This window comes from Camellia sinensis, chromosome 11 (genome assembly GCF_055761805.1).
Source record: "Camellia sinensis isolate YWXY chromosome 11, ASM5576180v1, whole genome shotgun sequence".
Classification (NCBI taxonomy): domain Eukaryota; kingdom Viridiplantae; phylum Streptophyta; class Magnoliopsida; order Ericales; family Theaceae; genus Camellia; species Camellia sinensis.
The window spans coordinates 7,502,395-7,516,602 of record NC_138971.1 but is presented as its reverse complement, the minus strand read 5'-3'; positions in this window follow the sequence as shown (position 1 = coordinate 7,516,602).

The window sequence follows — 14,208 nt, the reverse complement described above, 5'->3', positions numbered from 1 at the left end:
CATCCAGAGGACTAGGACAAAACTGCATTCCTCACACCAAGAGGAACCTACTGCTACAAGGTTATGCCTTTTGGGTTGAAGAATGCATGGGCAACCTACTAAAGATTGGTCATCGCCATGTTCAAGGAGCAACTCAGCCACACTATGGAAGTGTACATTGACGATATGGTGGTCAAGTCCAAGTAAGAGCAGAATCATATAGCCGATCTGAAAGAGACATTCGACATTCTACACAAATATAGAATGAAGCTGAATGCTTCCAAATGTGCGTTTGGGATTGGCTTTGGCAAATACTTGGGACACATTGTCAACCATCGAGGAATCGAAGCCAACCCAAGGAAAATCACGGCAATCCTAGAACTCAGCTTCCCCCGATCGGTCAAGGAAGTTCAGAAGTTAATGGGGATGGCCGCCGCACTCAACAGGTTCATCAGTCGGTCCACAGATCACTGCCGATAATTCTTTCATACATTACGGCAGGGCAAGACTTTTGAATGGTCCGCCGAATGTGAAGCCGCTTTTAACGGCCTCAAGACCTACCTCCGCTCAGTACCACTCTTGACAACACCTGCTGCTGGTGACCCGTTCATCTTGTATCTGGCAGTTTCCGACAGAGCCATATTGATAAAGGAAAAGCTTGGGGAGCAGCGGCCAGTGTATTATGTGAGCAAGGCAATGGTTGACACCGAAACACGCTACCTTCCGCTGAAAAAACTCATCCTAGCCCTAGTCATGGCGGCAAGAAAACTGATGCATTACTTCCAGGGACACAGCATTGGGGTGCTAACAGATTATCCCTTCTGATTAGTACTACAAAGTGCAGAAGCATCAGGACGTGTTTCAAAGTGGGCTTTTGAACTCGGCCAGTATGACATTCAGTTTCTACCTAGAACCTCAGTTAAGGGACAAGTGCTCGCCGACTTTGTTGCCAAATTCACTAGGGTCTAGCCGATTTCAAATTCGATGAGATTCGACCGGAGCCGAACTGGAGAATTTATGTTGGGGACATTTGACAGTTGTACTGTGATGGATCATCCAATCAGTGGGGTAGCAGAGCCGGAGTTGTAATCATGGCTCCCGACGGCACAATAATTGAGCAGGCTGTTAAGCTCGGTTTCGAAGCGTCAAATAACGAAGTCGAATACGAAGCCCTTCTAGCCAGTTTGCGAAATGCACATCTTCTGGGTGTTCGGCGTTTGCTTGTATTTTATGATTCAAAGATGGTGATCAATCAGCTAAATGGGGAGTACGCGGCAAGAAACGACCGTATGGCGGCTTACATGAAAACAGCTAACTCCTTACTCGCAAAATTTGACCATTATGAATTGAACCAGATAACACGTGATCAGAACACACATGCAGATGCCCTTGCCTGTCTAGCCTCCGCCATTAACTCAGAGATTAAACAGACCATCGAAGTAGGTTTCATCTCGGAGTCAAGCATTGGCCCTTCGGAAGAAGTCCAGGTCAATGTTATAGAAGCTGGACCGAGTTAGATGGATCTCATTGCTGCATTCCTGTCTTCCGAACAGCTCCCAGCGGACAAAAAAGAAGCGCACAAACTGTGAAACAAAGCCCTGCGATATTACTTGGATCCGCAAGGAAAGCTTTATAAAAAATTCCTTTCTAGTCCATACCTGGAGTGTGTACACCCGGATAAAGTCGAAGAGCTTCTGACTGAAATACATGAGGGCAGTTGTGGCGCCCATTCTGGCGGGCGTTCTTTGGCCCATCGAGCTATAACCCAAGGGTATTACTGGCTGACAATGAAAGCTAATGCCGAATGCTATGTAAAAAAGTGAGAACAGTGCCAGAAGTTCTCTCTTTTGACCCACCTACCTACAGAAGAGCTAAACTCCATAACCAGTCCTTGGCCGTTCGCCCAATGGGGGCTTAACATCGTCGGACCATTGCCTCGTGCCCCGGGTAACAAGAGATTTTTTATTGTCGCGACAGATTATTTTACAAAATGCGTAGAAGCGGAGGCACTAACGCACATCCGAGATTCCGACATGAAGCGTTTTGTTTGGAGAAACATCATAACGCGATTCGGTATTCCAAGAGCACTTATCTTAGACAACGGCACCCAGTTCAACTGTGGCGTCTACCGAGAATTATGTAGCAAATATGGTATCCGGCCTTATTTCTCCGCGCCGGCCTATCCTCAAAGCAACAATCAAGCTGAAGCCTCTAACAAATCCATCTTAGACGACATCAAGAAAAGGCTAGAGAATGCTAAAGGCAAATGAGTCGAAGAATTGCCGAGTGTGTTATAGGCTCACCGAACTACGCTGAGACGATCTACTGGGGAAACGCCATTTGCTCTATGCTTTGGAACCTAGGCAATCATACCCCTGGAGATCGGCCTCCCAACCTTAAGATCGAAAGTTTTTGATATTGGCCAAAATGACATGATGCTGGCCCTGGATTAGATTCTGATTGAAGAATGCAGAGACCGTGCCGTTGTATCCACGGCGCAGTATCAGCAACAGCTTGCTAAGTCGTATAATTGACGTGTTCAGCTGCGCCGTTACATACCAGGAGAGTTGGTCCTGAAGAAGGTACTCCCAGCTGCCAAGAAACTGGCAGATGGAAAATTGGATCCAAACTGGGACGGCCCCTATCAGATTGATTCGATCGCAGGAGTGGGGGCATATCGGCTCAAAGACATGTCTGGAAGGAGTTTGCCACGGCCTTGGAATTCCACGCATTTACGCAAATTTTATCATTGACCCGACTTGTGGGACATGATGCTTGTTCTAAACGGTTCACCATGTACATCTCATTTTCTGTAATGCAAAGATCTCTATTTACTCAATACAAAATCCAGTTCAAAAGTGTTTTGATAAAGCCTCCGGATTCAGAGCGCCCTTCGTGGATATCACGATTGGCCAAATAAAGTCTCCGGATTTAGAGCCCTATCGGCGCATGACGTCTTTGGGCCAATAAAGCCTCCGGATTCGGAGCGCCCTTCGTGGATATCATGATTGGCCAAACAAAGTCTCCGGATTTGGAGCCCCATCGGCGCATGATGTCTTTGGCCCGATAAAGCCTCCGGATTCGGAGCGCCCTTCATGGATATCACGATTGGCCAAATAAAGTCTCCGGATTAAGAGCCCCATCGGCGCATGACGTCTTTGAGCCGATAAAGCCTCTGGATTCGAAGCACCCTTCGTGGATATTACGATTGGCTAAACAAAGTCTCTGGATTCGGAGCCCCATCGGCGCATGACGTCTTTGGGCCGATAAAGCCTCCGGATTCGGAGCGCCCTTCGTGGATATCACGATTGGCCAAATAAAGTCTCCGGATTCGGAGCCCCATCGGCGCATGATGTCTTCGGGTCGATAAAGCCTCCAGATTCAGAGCGCCCTTCGTGGATATCACGATTGGCCAAATAGCCTCTAGATTCGGAGCCCCATCGGCGCATGACGTCTTCGGGCCAATAAAGCCTCCGGATTAAGAGCGCCCTTCGTGGATATCACGATTGGCTAAATAGTCTCCGGATTCGGAGCCCTATCGACGCATGACGTCTTTAGGCCGATAAAGCCTCTGGATTTAGAGCGCCCTTCGTGGATATCACGATTAGCCAAATAGTCTCTGGATTCGGAGCCCTATTGGCGCATGACGTCTTTGGGCCAATAAAGCCTTCGGATTTGGAGCGCCCTTCGTGGATATCACGATTGGCCAAATAAAATCTCCGAATTCGGAGCCCCGTCGGCGCATGACGTCTTTCGGCCGATAAAGCCTTCGGATTCAGAGCGCCCTTCGTGGATATCACAATTAGCTAAACAAAGTCTCCGGATTCGGAACCCCATCGGCGCATGACGTCTTCGGGCTGATAAAGCCTCTGGATTCGGAGCGCCCTTCGTGGATATCACGATTGGCCAAATAAAGTCTCCGGATTTGGAGCCCCATCGGCACATGACGTCTTTGGGCCGATAATGCCTTCAGATTCGAAGCGCCCGTCGTGGATATCACGATTGGCTAGTCTCCGGATTCGGAACCCCATCAGCGCATGATGTCTTTGGGCTGATAAAGCCTCCAGATTCGGAGCGCCCTTCGTGGATATCATGGTTAGCAAAATAAAGTCTCCAGATTCGGAGCCCCATAGGCCAATGACATCTTTGGTCCGATAAAGCCTTCGGATTCGGAACGCCTTTCATGGATATCACGATTGGCCAAATAAAGTCTTCGAATTCAGAGCCCCATCAGCACATGACGTCTTTGGGCCGATAAAGCCTTCGGATTCGGAGCGCCCTTTGTGGATATCACGATTGGCCAAATAAAGCCTCCGGATTCGGAGCGCCCTTCATGGATATCACGATTGGCCAAATAGTCTCCAGATTCGGAGCCCCATCGGCGCATGACGTCTTTGGGCCGATAAAGCCTCCGAATTCGGAGCGCCCTTCGTGGATATCACGATTGGCCAAATCAAGTCTCCGGATTCGGAGTCCCATCGGCGCATGACATCTTCGGGCCGATAAAGCCTTCGAATTCGGAGCGCCCTTCATGGATATCATGATTGGCCAAATAATCTCCGGATTCAGAACCCCATCGACGCATGACGTCTTTGGGCCGATAAAGCCTCCGGATTCGGAGCACTCTTCGTGGATATCACGATTGGCCAAATAGTCATCGGATTCGGAGCCCCATCAGTGCATGACGTCTTTGGGCCGATAAAGCCTCCGGATTTGGAGCGCCCTTCGCGGATTTCAGGCCGTGCGTAACATATTTATGCCGATTAGATATTTAATGAAGAACGCTTTGTTATGGCGAGCCGGCAAAAAACCGTTTACATATCAAAGCATATAAACATTCGAGGTGAAATGCGCGATTGTGATTAATTCAGGTTGATCAATGTCTATTCAATCATCTAAAATACGTTTATTCAAACATTTATATAATAAGACATGCAAACACGTGTGTGTTGAATGAAAATTACAACAAAACACGTTGAAAATAAAATCCGTTTATTCGATCAACCAATAATTACATAATTTTAGATGCAATCCGCGTTTGAGCATTACAACGAATATTTCTCTTTGGTTTTGTCGATGCCGACCTTCTGGCCCGCATGGAAGCCTTGTTCGTAACCCATGCTCCTCGCATTCTCCACGACGAACATGCTTGCCGTGTCACTGTCGGCGATCGCATGACTCAACAGCCGTTGAGTCACCCTCTCCTCCACGATCGGGTTGGATTGACCCACCGCACGTGGCTCAGTGGTTTGAGCCTTCCTAAGCTCCTTAAGCTCACACTCGGCCTTCTCCGCGCATGCCTCTAAACTGCGGATTCTTTCCTCCTTCTTCTTTATTTCACGTCGCGCGGCGCGTAGGCGCATGCCAACTTCATAGGCGATATACAGCCCTTTCACCACCCCGTGGATGCCCTCTCAAAATATGTCAAAATCTTGCCGACTAACCATCGACTGCTGGATCTTCGGTGGAAAAATCTATTGAGCAAACTCGACCACCACACCCGGGTCCTTGATAATGGAATCCGCCTCCGTCATCGGTTTATTCCCAGCGAAAACTGCAAAACTCAACGGTTACGGTGCCACGTCGGCCTCATTTCTCGGTCGCGGTAACGGAGAACTTTCCCATTGCTGTTTCTCCTTTCGGGGTGATCTGCTTCGAAGACTTGGAGGCTGACGTTTTTCCCGTTCTTTGGATGCCCTACCTCTCGCATGGGTGGGTTCGCTGCTGCAATTCATTGCAGTATCAAGCTCAGCCAAAGTACGCGCTTCTGCTCTGCTGTTGAAGAAAACTCTATTTGACATTCGCATTTGCCCCAAGCTAGTTTAAATCGAGTCTGAATAAAAATAAGTGGAATCACCGGCGCGAACTCACCCCATTTATTCGTATGTATGCAGCGCCCCCAAGGCGACATCATTAATGCCAAACGCCAGAAGCCACATGCCGATCGACCTATGCTGCAGCCACTCCACGAACTAGGCCTATTCGGCTAATGAAGCTCGTGCACTGGCTGGGGCAAAGGCAGATTTATTAATCTTATCGGCCAAGTATTTAAGCCAAACGCAGATCGACGGATGCCGCAGCCACTCCACGAACTAGGCTTATTCGGCTAATGAAGGTCGTGCACTGGCTGGGCTAAGGACAGGTTTATTAATCTTTTCGGCCAAGTATTTAAGCCCAATGCCAATCGATCTATGCCGCAGCCACTCCATAAACTAGGCCTATTCGGCTGATGAAGCTCGTGCACTAGCTGAGGCAAGGGCAGATTTATTAATCTTATCGACCAAGTATTTAAGCCAAACGCCGATCAACGGATGCCGCAGCCATTCCACAAACTAGGCCTATTCAGCTAATGAAGCTTGTGCACTGGTTGGGCCAAGGGCAGGTTTATTAATCTTTTCGGCCAAGTATTTAAGCCCAATGCCGATCGATCTATGCTGCAGCCACTCCACGAACTAGGTCTATTCGGCTAATGAAGCTCGTGCACTGGCTAGGGCAAGGGCAGGTATATTAATCTTATCGGCCAAGTATTTAAGCCCAATGTCGATCGAGCTATGCCTCTGCCATTCCACGCACTAGTCCTATTCGGCTTATGAAGCTCGTGCATTGGCTGGGGCAAGGGCAGATTTATTAATCTGATCGGCCAAGTATTTAAACCCAATGCCGATCGATACTTGGTATTAAAAATAAAGTGTAGCCATTTTGTACGCAAAAGCAATAACATTCATCAATAACAAAATTTAGCACAGATAAACAGCAAGGCAAAAAAGGAAAATTTTCATTTGGAAATTGAGCACAAATTGTAGCCATTTTACACATGAAAATTGCCAAACAAAAAGCTATAAAAATACATTCGAAAACTCCTAAAACAAAACAACAAAAAGCTGTAAAAATACATTCGAAAACTCCTAAAACAAAACAACAAAAAAGGTGTCGCCCAAATTAATCCTCAGAGTCAGACTCCAGCGGCTCAATATCCACTTGCTTGTATGGAATTGGCATAGCCAATATCACATCAGCAGCAATAAGGGCTTCGAGCCAGCCATGTTTGAATCCCCGCTTTTCAAATTTGGGGACTTCATCTACATATTCAGCGAAGGCAGCACTTTTCCCGGCCTTGAATGCCTTAGAAGCCTTCGAGTCGGCTGCTTCCTTCGCTTTCTTTATTTCCTCCAACTCAGCCTCCAGTTTGGAGACCGTCTCTTGGGCCAATTTCAGAGCTTCTTCGCTCGCGTTTGCCCTGTTCTCGGCGGATAACCTCAGCTCATCCGCATTTCATGCCCTCTCCATCTCGGCCTCGCCCTGCGCGCCTTCCATCTTCGCCCTTAAAGCCTCGAACTCGGCCTTACTCTTTTGGCCCTTAACTTCCGTTTGAAGACGGTCGAGCTGTTCGATGGTGTTATGATGGCGATGGCCCATCTCCGCTATCCTTTCGACGGTCTGCAAAACAGGAAGTTAAGACCAAAATAGTATTTGCATAAAGTGAAAAGACAAAGTCGAGATATATACCAAAAGTGCCGACTGAGCGGCCAACGCTATTGCAACCAGATCCGGCTCCACCCGGAAATCTGCCTTGTCAGCCGGCAGTGAAACAGACGTAGCCATGCTGAGAGCAACCGCTGGATCTTTAATTACCGAAGCATCACAGGGGATCGACGTGTTTTTTTATCTTCGATTGAATTACGAAAGGAACGATCACATCCGATTCCTCTAAACGAGGTCGTTTGTCGGTGCGGTTATCTTCTGAGCCGGCCTCAACCTCGGCAGGGCGCTTCTCTGCCCTTTGTCCAGCCTCTTGTTCGACCTGCACAACTAACTCGGCCTCGGCACTTCATTTTTCTGCCGTTTCCTCTGCAATAATAGGCAAGGAGGGTTGAGATTCACTAACAGGCAGGGAGGGTTGAGATTCGGTGGCAAGAGGCGCTCTAGCTCAAATGGCCTCTGTCCTTCACCGTGCTGTCATCCTCTCCGCGTTCGCCTTCTTGGCAAGTTGTGTTAGGTTTAACCCAGCCATATCTTCGGGGTACGCGCCAGGAAGGTCCTCTAGACCGTGAAAAATATCGTCAAGCAGAAGGTCCTCTCGGCCCGAAGTGGACGGAGAGTCGGTTGAGTTGAGGCCGACTTCTTCAAAGGCTAGCTTCAAAGCCTCGTTGACTTCGGCTTCGGATTGATCGGACTCGGTAACCTCAGCTACTTCTGGTAGTTCCGAATCGGACCCCTTGAAACTGACTTAGTCTCAAATTTTTAAAATCGGTCAAGATAAGGGCAGCAAGAAACTCCCCACCCTTCGGAACTGGGATGTTTTCTGCTGCCGAGAAGGTCGTATAAGTCGAGTCGTAGCGGAGAAGAACGTGGGCCGCCCTCCCCTGTTTTTGAAGACTCGGCCGGCCAAAATATCTGAGCGCAACCTTGATTTCTGAAAGAACGGCATCGTCGGTTGAAGTCAAGGCTTTCTTCAAATCGTTCCCTGCACAAGCAAAACCATGAGGTCTCGAAAATAAAGCTTTATACATATAACAAAAAATAAATAAAAGAAGCTACACGGCCACCTAGTTCGCCCCTCTGTCTACGAATAGGATTAAGGCGATCCTCGCCTTCGCCGAATTCCCAATTACCTTGGACAACGACCATAACATCATCGACTCGCTTCCTAGAGCTGGAAAGCATAGTCACTAGTTGATGGTCGGTGTCCTTAGCCCTAAGGAAGTAACGCCCGTGCCGACCAGAAAACTTGGCCAAGGCATGACAATGTCGAATAGCAAGAATGTCGAGGTTAATCTTAAGGCAACAGTTTAGTGTGATAATCCCCATTACGATTCTAAAAAAGTTAAAATTGGGTTGGGAAGGGATTAAACCCCAATGGCAAAGCACAGCCTTAAGGAATGGGTGGAGGGGAAAACGGAGTCCACCCTCTGTGATTGACAGGAGAGGGAATACAATCGTGGTTTCATTAGCCCTCTCCATATCGAGGGTGCCGTCTGTCACAAGTGACAGACAGATGTTATCTAGAATGGAAAAATGGCGTCGGAAGCCAAAGATTCGATCCGGGGAAAGGAGATCTTTTAAATGTTTTGCCATTTCTTTCAGTTTGTAAGATCGTGCTAAGCGAAAAACAAAGCAAGAGAAAAGATTCAGGGCAGAGGGGGAGAAAACTTACAAGAGACGAAGCGGATAGTGAAGAAAAGGAAGTTGCAGAGGTAATTCAAAAGGCAGTCCTGCGACGAGCGTCTAAAAGTGTATATGTATTTGAAAAGACATCCAGATTTTAAATCACAATAAATAGAAGTGTACGAAGAGGTGGGAAGTTGAAGTGATAACAGAGAAGCGTGTGCTCAGACATTTGCGTTGGAATGAGGTCAGCCGCCGAATTTCGGCTCTGACTTTTTAAGTCCGAAACCAAACATTTCAGCCGACTGTCGTTAGTGGAGTGCTTGGGGGGCAATTATGAGGTCCGAATATTGGGAGTTGCAGTTATGCCGAATAGTCAAACTCTGGGTCGAAATATATAGCATTCGGCGCCATCTCACACGCTCGAACCTTATCCTATTTGGCCCAATAGTAGGTTAAGCAAGGGGCTGAGTGAAGAGCGGTTTGTTACAGTTGAAGTTGAATAGCGAATTAAAAGTGGACTCGATCCCGAGGCCCAAGAAAAAAAAGATATAAATAGAAGAACATCAGCCAAGAAGAGGTATGTGAGAACTATTACACTTTACTTAAAATACAAGTAATTCAGAGAGTAGAGACTGACTTGTCCGTTAGAGTGCTAATTTTGGCACCCCCAACCGGAGTGTTGATTCTTTTTAAGGTGGCTAGCTGAGGATCACGAGCGTCTCCCAGGATCAGAAGAGTATTTCCAAACCACTTCTCCACACATAGATATTGCAAACACTCGATGGAGTTTGTGAAAATGGTGAATAGTGACTAGTGGATTGGGAATGATGTTATTAATAAGTCTCTTGATGATGGGTTCAAATATTATCTTAAGTGATAAATCTCTCATGTTCAAAATTTGAGAAAATTTGAAAGATACATGAAATTTATCACGAGTCTTCATTTTTAGGGTCCTTAATAAATATCATTTATATTAAAAATTAGGTTGATTTAATATTTGTATAATTTTGATTTTATTGCATTTGTTTTTTTTTTTTTTTTGGGGGGGGGGATTCATATGAAGAAAACTATAGCAAGGAAACAACAGGAAAAAAAAGAGCAACACAAGTCCAAGACACAGAGCCTTAACAAACAAAAGATGACGTAATTATGTCTACAACAAGCAAGCTTGCAATCTCACTAGGAGAGTCGTCAAGGATAACTAAGGATTCATGGTGATTCACGCCCAAATTTGCTAAGCCATCAGCACTTTGATTGGCTTCCCTGAGGATATGCTTGATGTTACAGCTGCACCTCTTCATTAGAAATCTGGTGTCTTCAAGTGGGCCTCTCTGCTGAAAATTAGTAGACGGACCCTCCTGGATGAGCTTCATTACTTGTTCTGAATCTGTCCCTATGCAAATGTCTTTCATCCCTTTCTCAAGCATTATGGTGAGGCCTCTATAAACACCCCAAAGCTCCACTTCAAGAGTTGTTGCAACATCTAACTTTCCATGGTAGTCAAGCCCCCAGGATCCTCTTTCATCTCTGAATAGGCCACCATGCCCAACCAGGCCAGGATTGCCTTTGGAACACCCATCTGTATTGAGTTTAATTTTACCTGCAAAAGGACAACCCAATTAGTAATACCAATTAATGGTTGACCAGAAATGTGATTAGATTTGAGAGCTATCTTTTTTTTTTTTTTTTGGATACAAACACATACACACACACACAAAAAAAAAAAAGTTTAAAAAAGTTACGATTATGGGATCAACCTAGTTTTTTTTTTCATGGATGATACATATTGAAAGTCTTGCAAAATGAATGATTCTAATTATTGAAGCTATACTCGTGATAGACCCCACTCTTCAAATTTCTAATCCTAAATCTAGACACCATAGATGTATTTGTTGCAACATTAGGTTCATTGTAACTCTTAATTGGTAACTTTGAAAGGTCACCTAAAAAAAAAGAAAAGAAAAAAGTGTTCGAAAATTGCGACATAAATACTTGTGATAATTTGAGCCAAGTTTTCTAATACACAAATGAGATTCACAAGGCAAAGTAGCCTCCAATCACTAATTATAGAAGACCAAAACCAATTAAATTGTGCCGAACAAATGGGCCGACCTAAATTCCATGTGGGCCTTTGAACGTGCAACTGAGTTAACATGAAATATGCGTTGGGCCAAGCTGAATGAGCTTGGACTATGGGCCAAGATAGGTCCACACATCAGACATAGACCGAGCGAAAGATCTTGACCGAGCTAAGTATGCGCAGTGAAGAGTGACTACGCTAAGATGACGAGGGCGACTCTTGACCGAGATGAGAATCTTAGTCAAGGCGAAGGGCCGCACAGAGTTTGTCCGAGCAATGAGTAAACAACGCGTAACCGAGCAGAACACAGCAGACTGTGCTAGTAGAATTCTTCGGGAGCCAACCAGCCAGAGCTAGCTTGGACATGAAGCGGCTTGGGGCTTAACTGGTTGAAATTAGATTGGTTGAAGATAGCTTAGCGGTCATAGTCGTTTACTACGTGGCCCAATTAGAGTGCGAGGAGAAAAACTATGCATCAATACCGTTTGGCTATTTTGTCGATGTTGTTTGGTAGTATTGACGTACACACGTGTAAGGCGAAGAGAGGATAGTACATCCATACGTCCAAGAAAGGATGAGCAAGGTAGTGTGCGCACAAGCTATATAAGCCTGTGGCGCCTCCATGCAAAAAGTCTACAATTTTTCTGTAGACAAAGCTATCCTTGCTTTAGTCTTTCTTCTCTCTCTGTAAGGGTGCTAACTTGACCGTTGGAGGAGTTTTCTAGCAACACACCCGCCAAGTAACTCACCGTCATTACGCTTTCAGGTTGTACGACACCGTTTTGAGTAAAGCAAGGCTTGGACAAAAAGAGTACAAAAACAAAGAATATTTGCTCCACGTACAAGTTCTCAAGTAGCCCCCATTCATAGTAATTATAAGGTCTTAAATTAAATGTAGGTTATTGTGTCAAATGAGAGAGGTTGATGAGTGCTTGGCCATTATGAAAAGTTGAATGTAGCAACTAGTCTAGATGCACAAATTTGGGCAAATATACAAGGAAAACCAACATTCATCTCTAGTAAATTACCTATTCTATTGCCAAAGTGCTTCTTTGTAGTCTTTGCTTCTTTTGTACTGATATGACATTCTGAAGTTATTTTCCTCGGATTGCATTTTGCCTTAAAAAGCACAAAATTTGGCTAAATGGGCACCAAAATCATTTAGTATAGGATCATTGTTTGGTTTTGATTGATTTTTTGAAAATTAAAATTTTCATTTTTGGTAAATTTTTTTCAATATTTTTTTTTTAATTTTTAAAACTGTTTAGATGGACCTATCTTAAATGAACGTAAAAAGTATAATATTTGTGAAAAATATATTAAAATTTAATAAATACACAAGAATACGAAAATGTTCTGAATTTTTATATTTTTTATATTTAATGAATTTTTTTAAAGATTTTTTCACAAATATTATATTTTTAAATGTATCTAGATTAAGTGTATCTAAAAAGTAAAAAAATTGTGTAAAATATTAAAAACATTCACTAAAAATACAAACAAAAAAAACAAGAAAATAAAAAAGAAAAAATTGGTGATAAATCGAATCTAAGTAGGGTATAAGGTATTAGATCTAATGGATATTTTTTACTGGTGAGAAATCTAGCTTTTGTGAAATAGTTTAGTGAGAAATCATTTTATTTGTTTTGAAGGACATTTTACTTTCAATTTTATCCTTCAATTTAGCTGTTGACTTTTTTTTTTTATAACCAATTTGACTTTTGTTTGGCTATGTATTAAAAAAAATTTCCTAGCTGTTTATTTTTTCTTATCTGTTCGATTTTTTACCCTATCTGTTCAAAATCTATGGGTTTCTCTCTATATCTGTTTAAAATCTTTGAGTTTCTCTCTATCTGTTGGAATTTTTATATGCTAAAATTCCTTATTTATTCAAATATCTATTTAAAATTTATTATCTGTTTATTTTTTTCACTTATTTGTCTAAATTTATCTATTCAAATATTTTATCTGTTTAAAGTTTTTTATCTGTTTAACTTTTTTATCTATTCAATAAAATTATCTGTTCAAATATTTATATTTGTTCAATTTTTTATCTTTATTTGTTCAAATTTTCATACATGCATAGATAGAGAGAGAGATATCACAAATATATGAATTTGACCAAATCTGCCTAACAGATCTATATCTGTTCAAATTTCAACAAAAAAAAAAAAAGAAACTCCAACAACAAATCAGCAACTACAAAAATTGAATCATTCTGTACAGTGGCCTTGATCAAATCTATCTGTTCAAAATTAAATGGTACTCATGTATTTAATTAGATATATATTCATGTATGTAGAAGATATATATTCATGTACATGGAAGATTGATGAGAAAATTGCGGCTCAGATTTGTGTTTTGATTAGAGAAGAGAAAGTGTTGCCATTATGGCTGCAACAACAGTTGCATCCTAATAGAGGGCCTTCAGTGTTGCTCCGCTATTGAAATAGGTAAAAATTCTCTATCATTTGAACAAACTCAAAAAGAGAAATATTATCATCGCAGCCTCTTATATATATCTATATAGCTATTTATCTATATCATCATCAATACCAAATCCAGTGATCAACGGCGGATTTATCAAACTCATGGACCTCCACAACAATTTCTAAAGCTACACTTTGAAACCAGCAACAATTTAGCATGAAACAAAGACAAAAAGAAAAAGATCTTCTCAATTGTCATATATGCTTGAAGCGAAGCACTGTGCAAATATGCACACAAACTCTAACCAAGGAATCTACTATCACCAGTAGCGGAAAAATCAATCTGTGGCCGTAAACAGTTGCCGACAAAGAGTTTAGAGAAGGAGTGGCATTCGAAGTCCAAATATATTCTAGCCTATCGGAGAAGTCGAATAGTCTAACGAGAACAAAGCATCAGCTGAAACAACGTAAATGGAGAAGACGACTCCATTTCAGACCCTGTGGCTAGAAGATCTGTGAGGAGATTGGAAGTTGCGCGATAGTGAAGACTTCTCCCGATGGTGGTGGCAAAGAGGAGAGTAAGGATGATCCACCACCATCGACTTAGAGGTT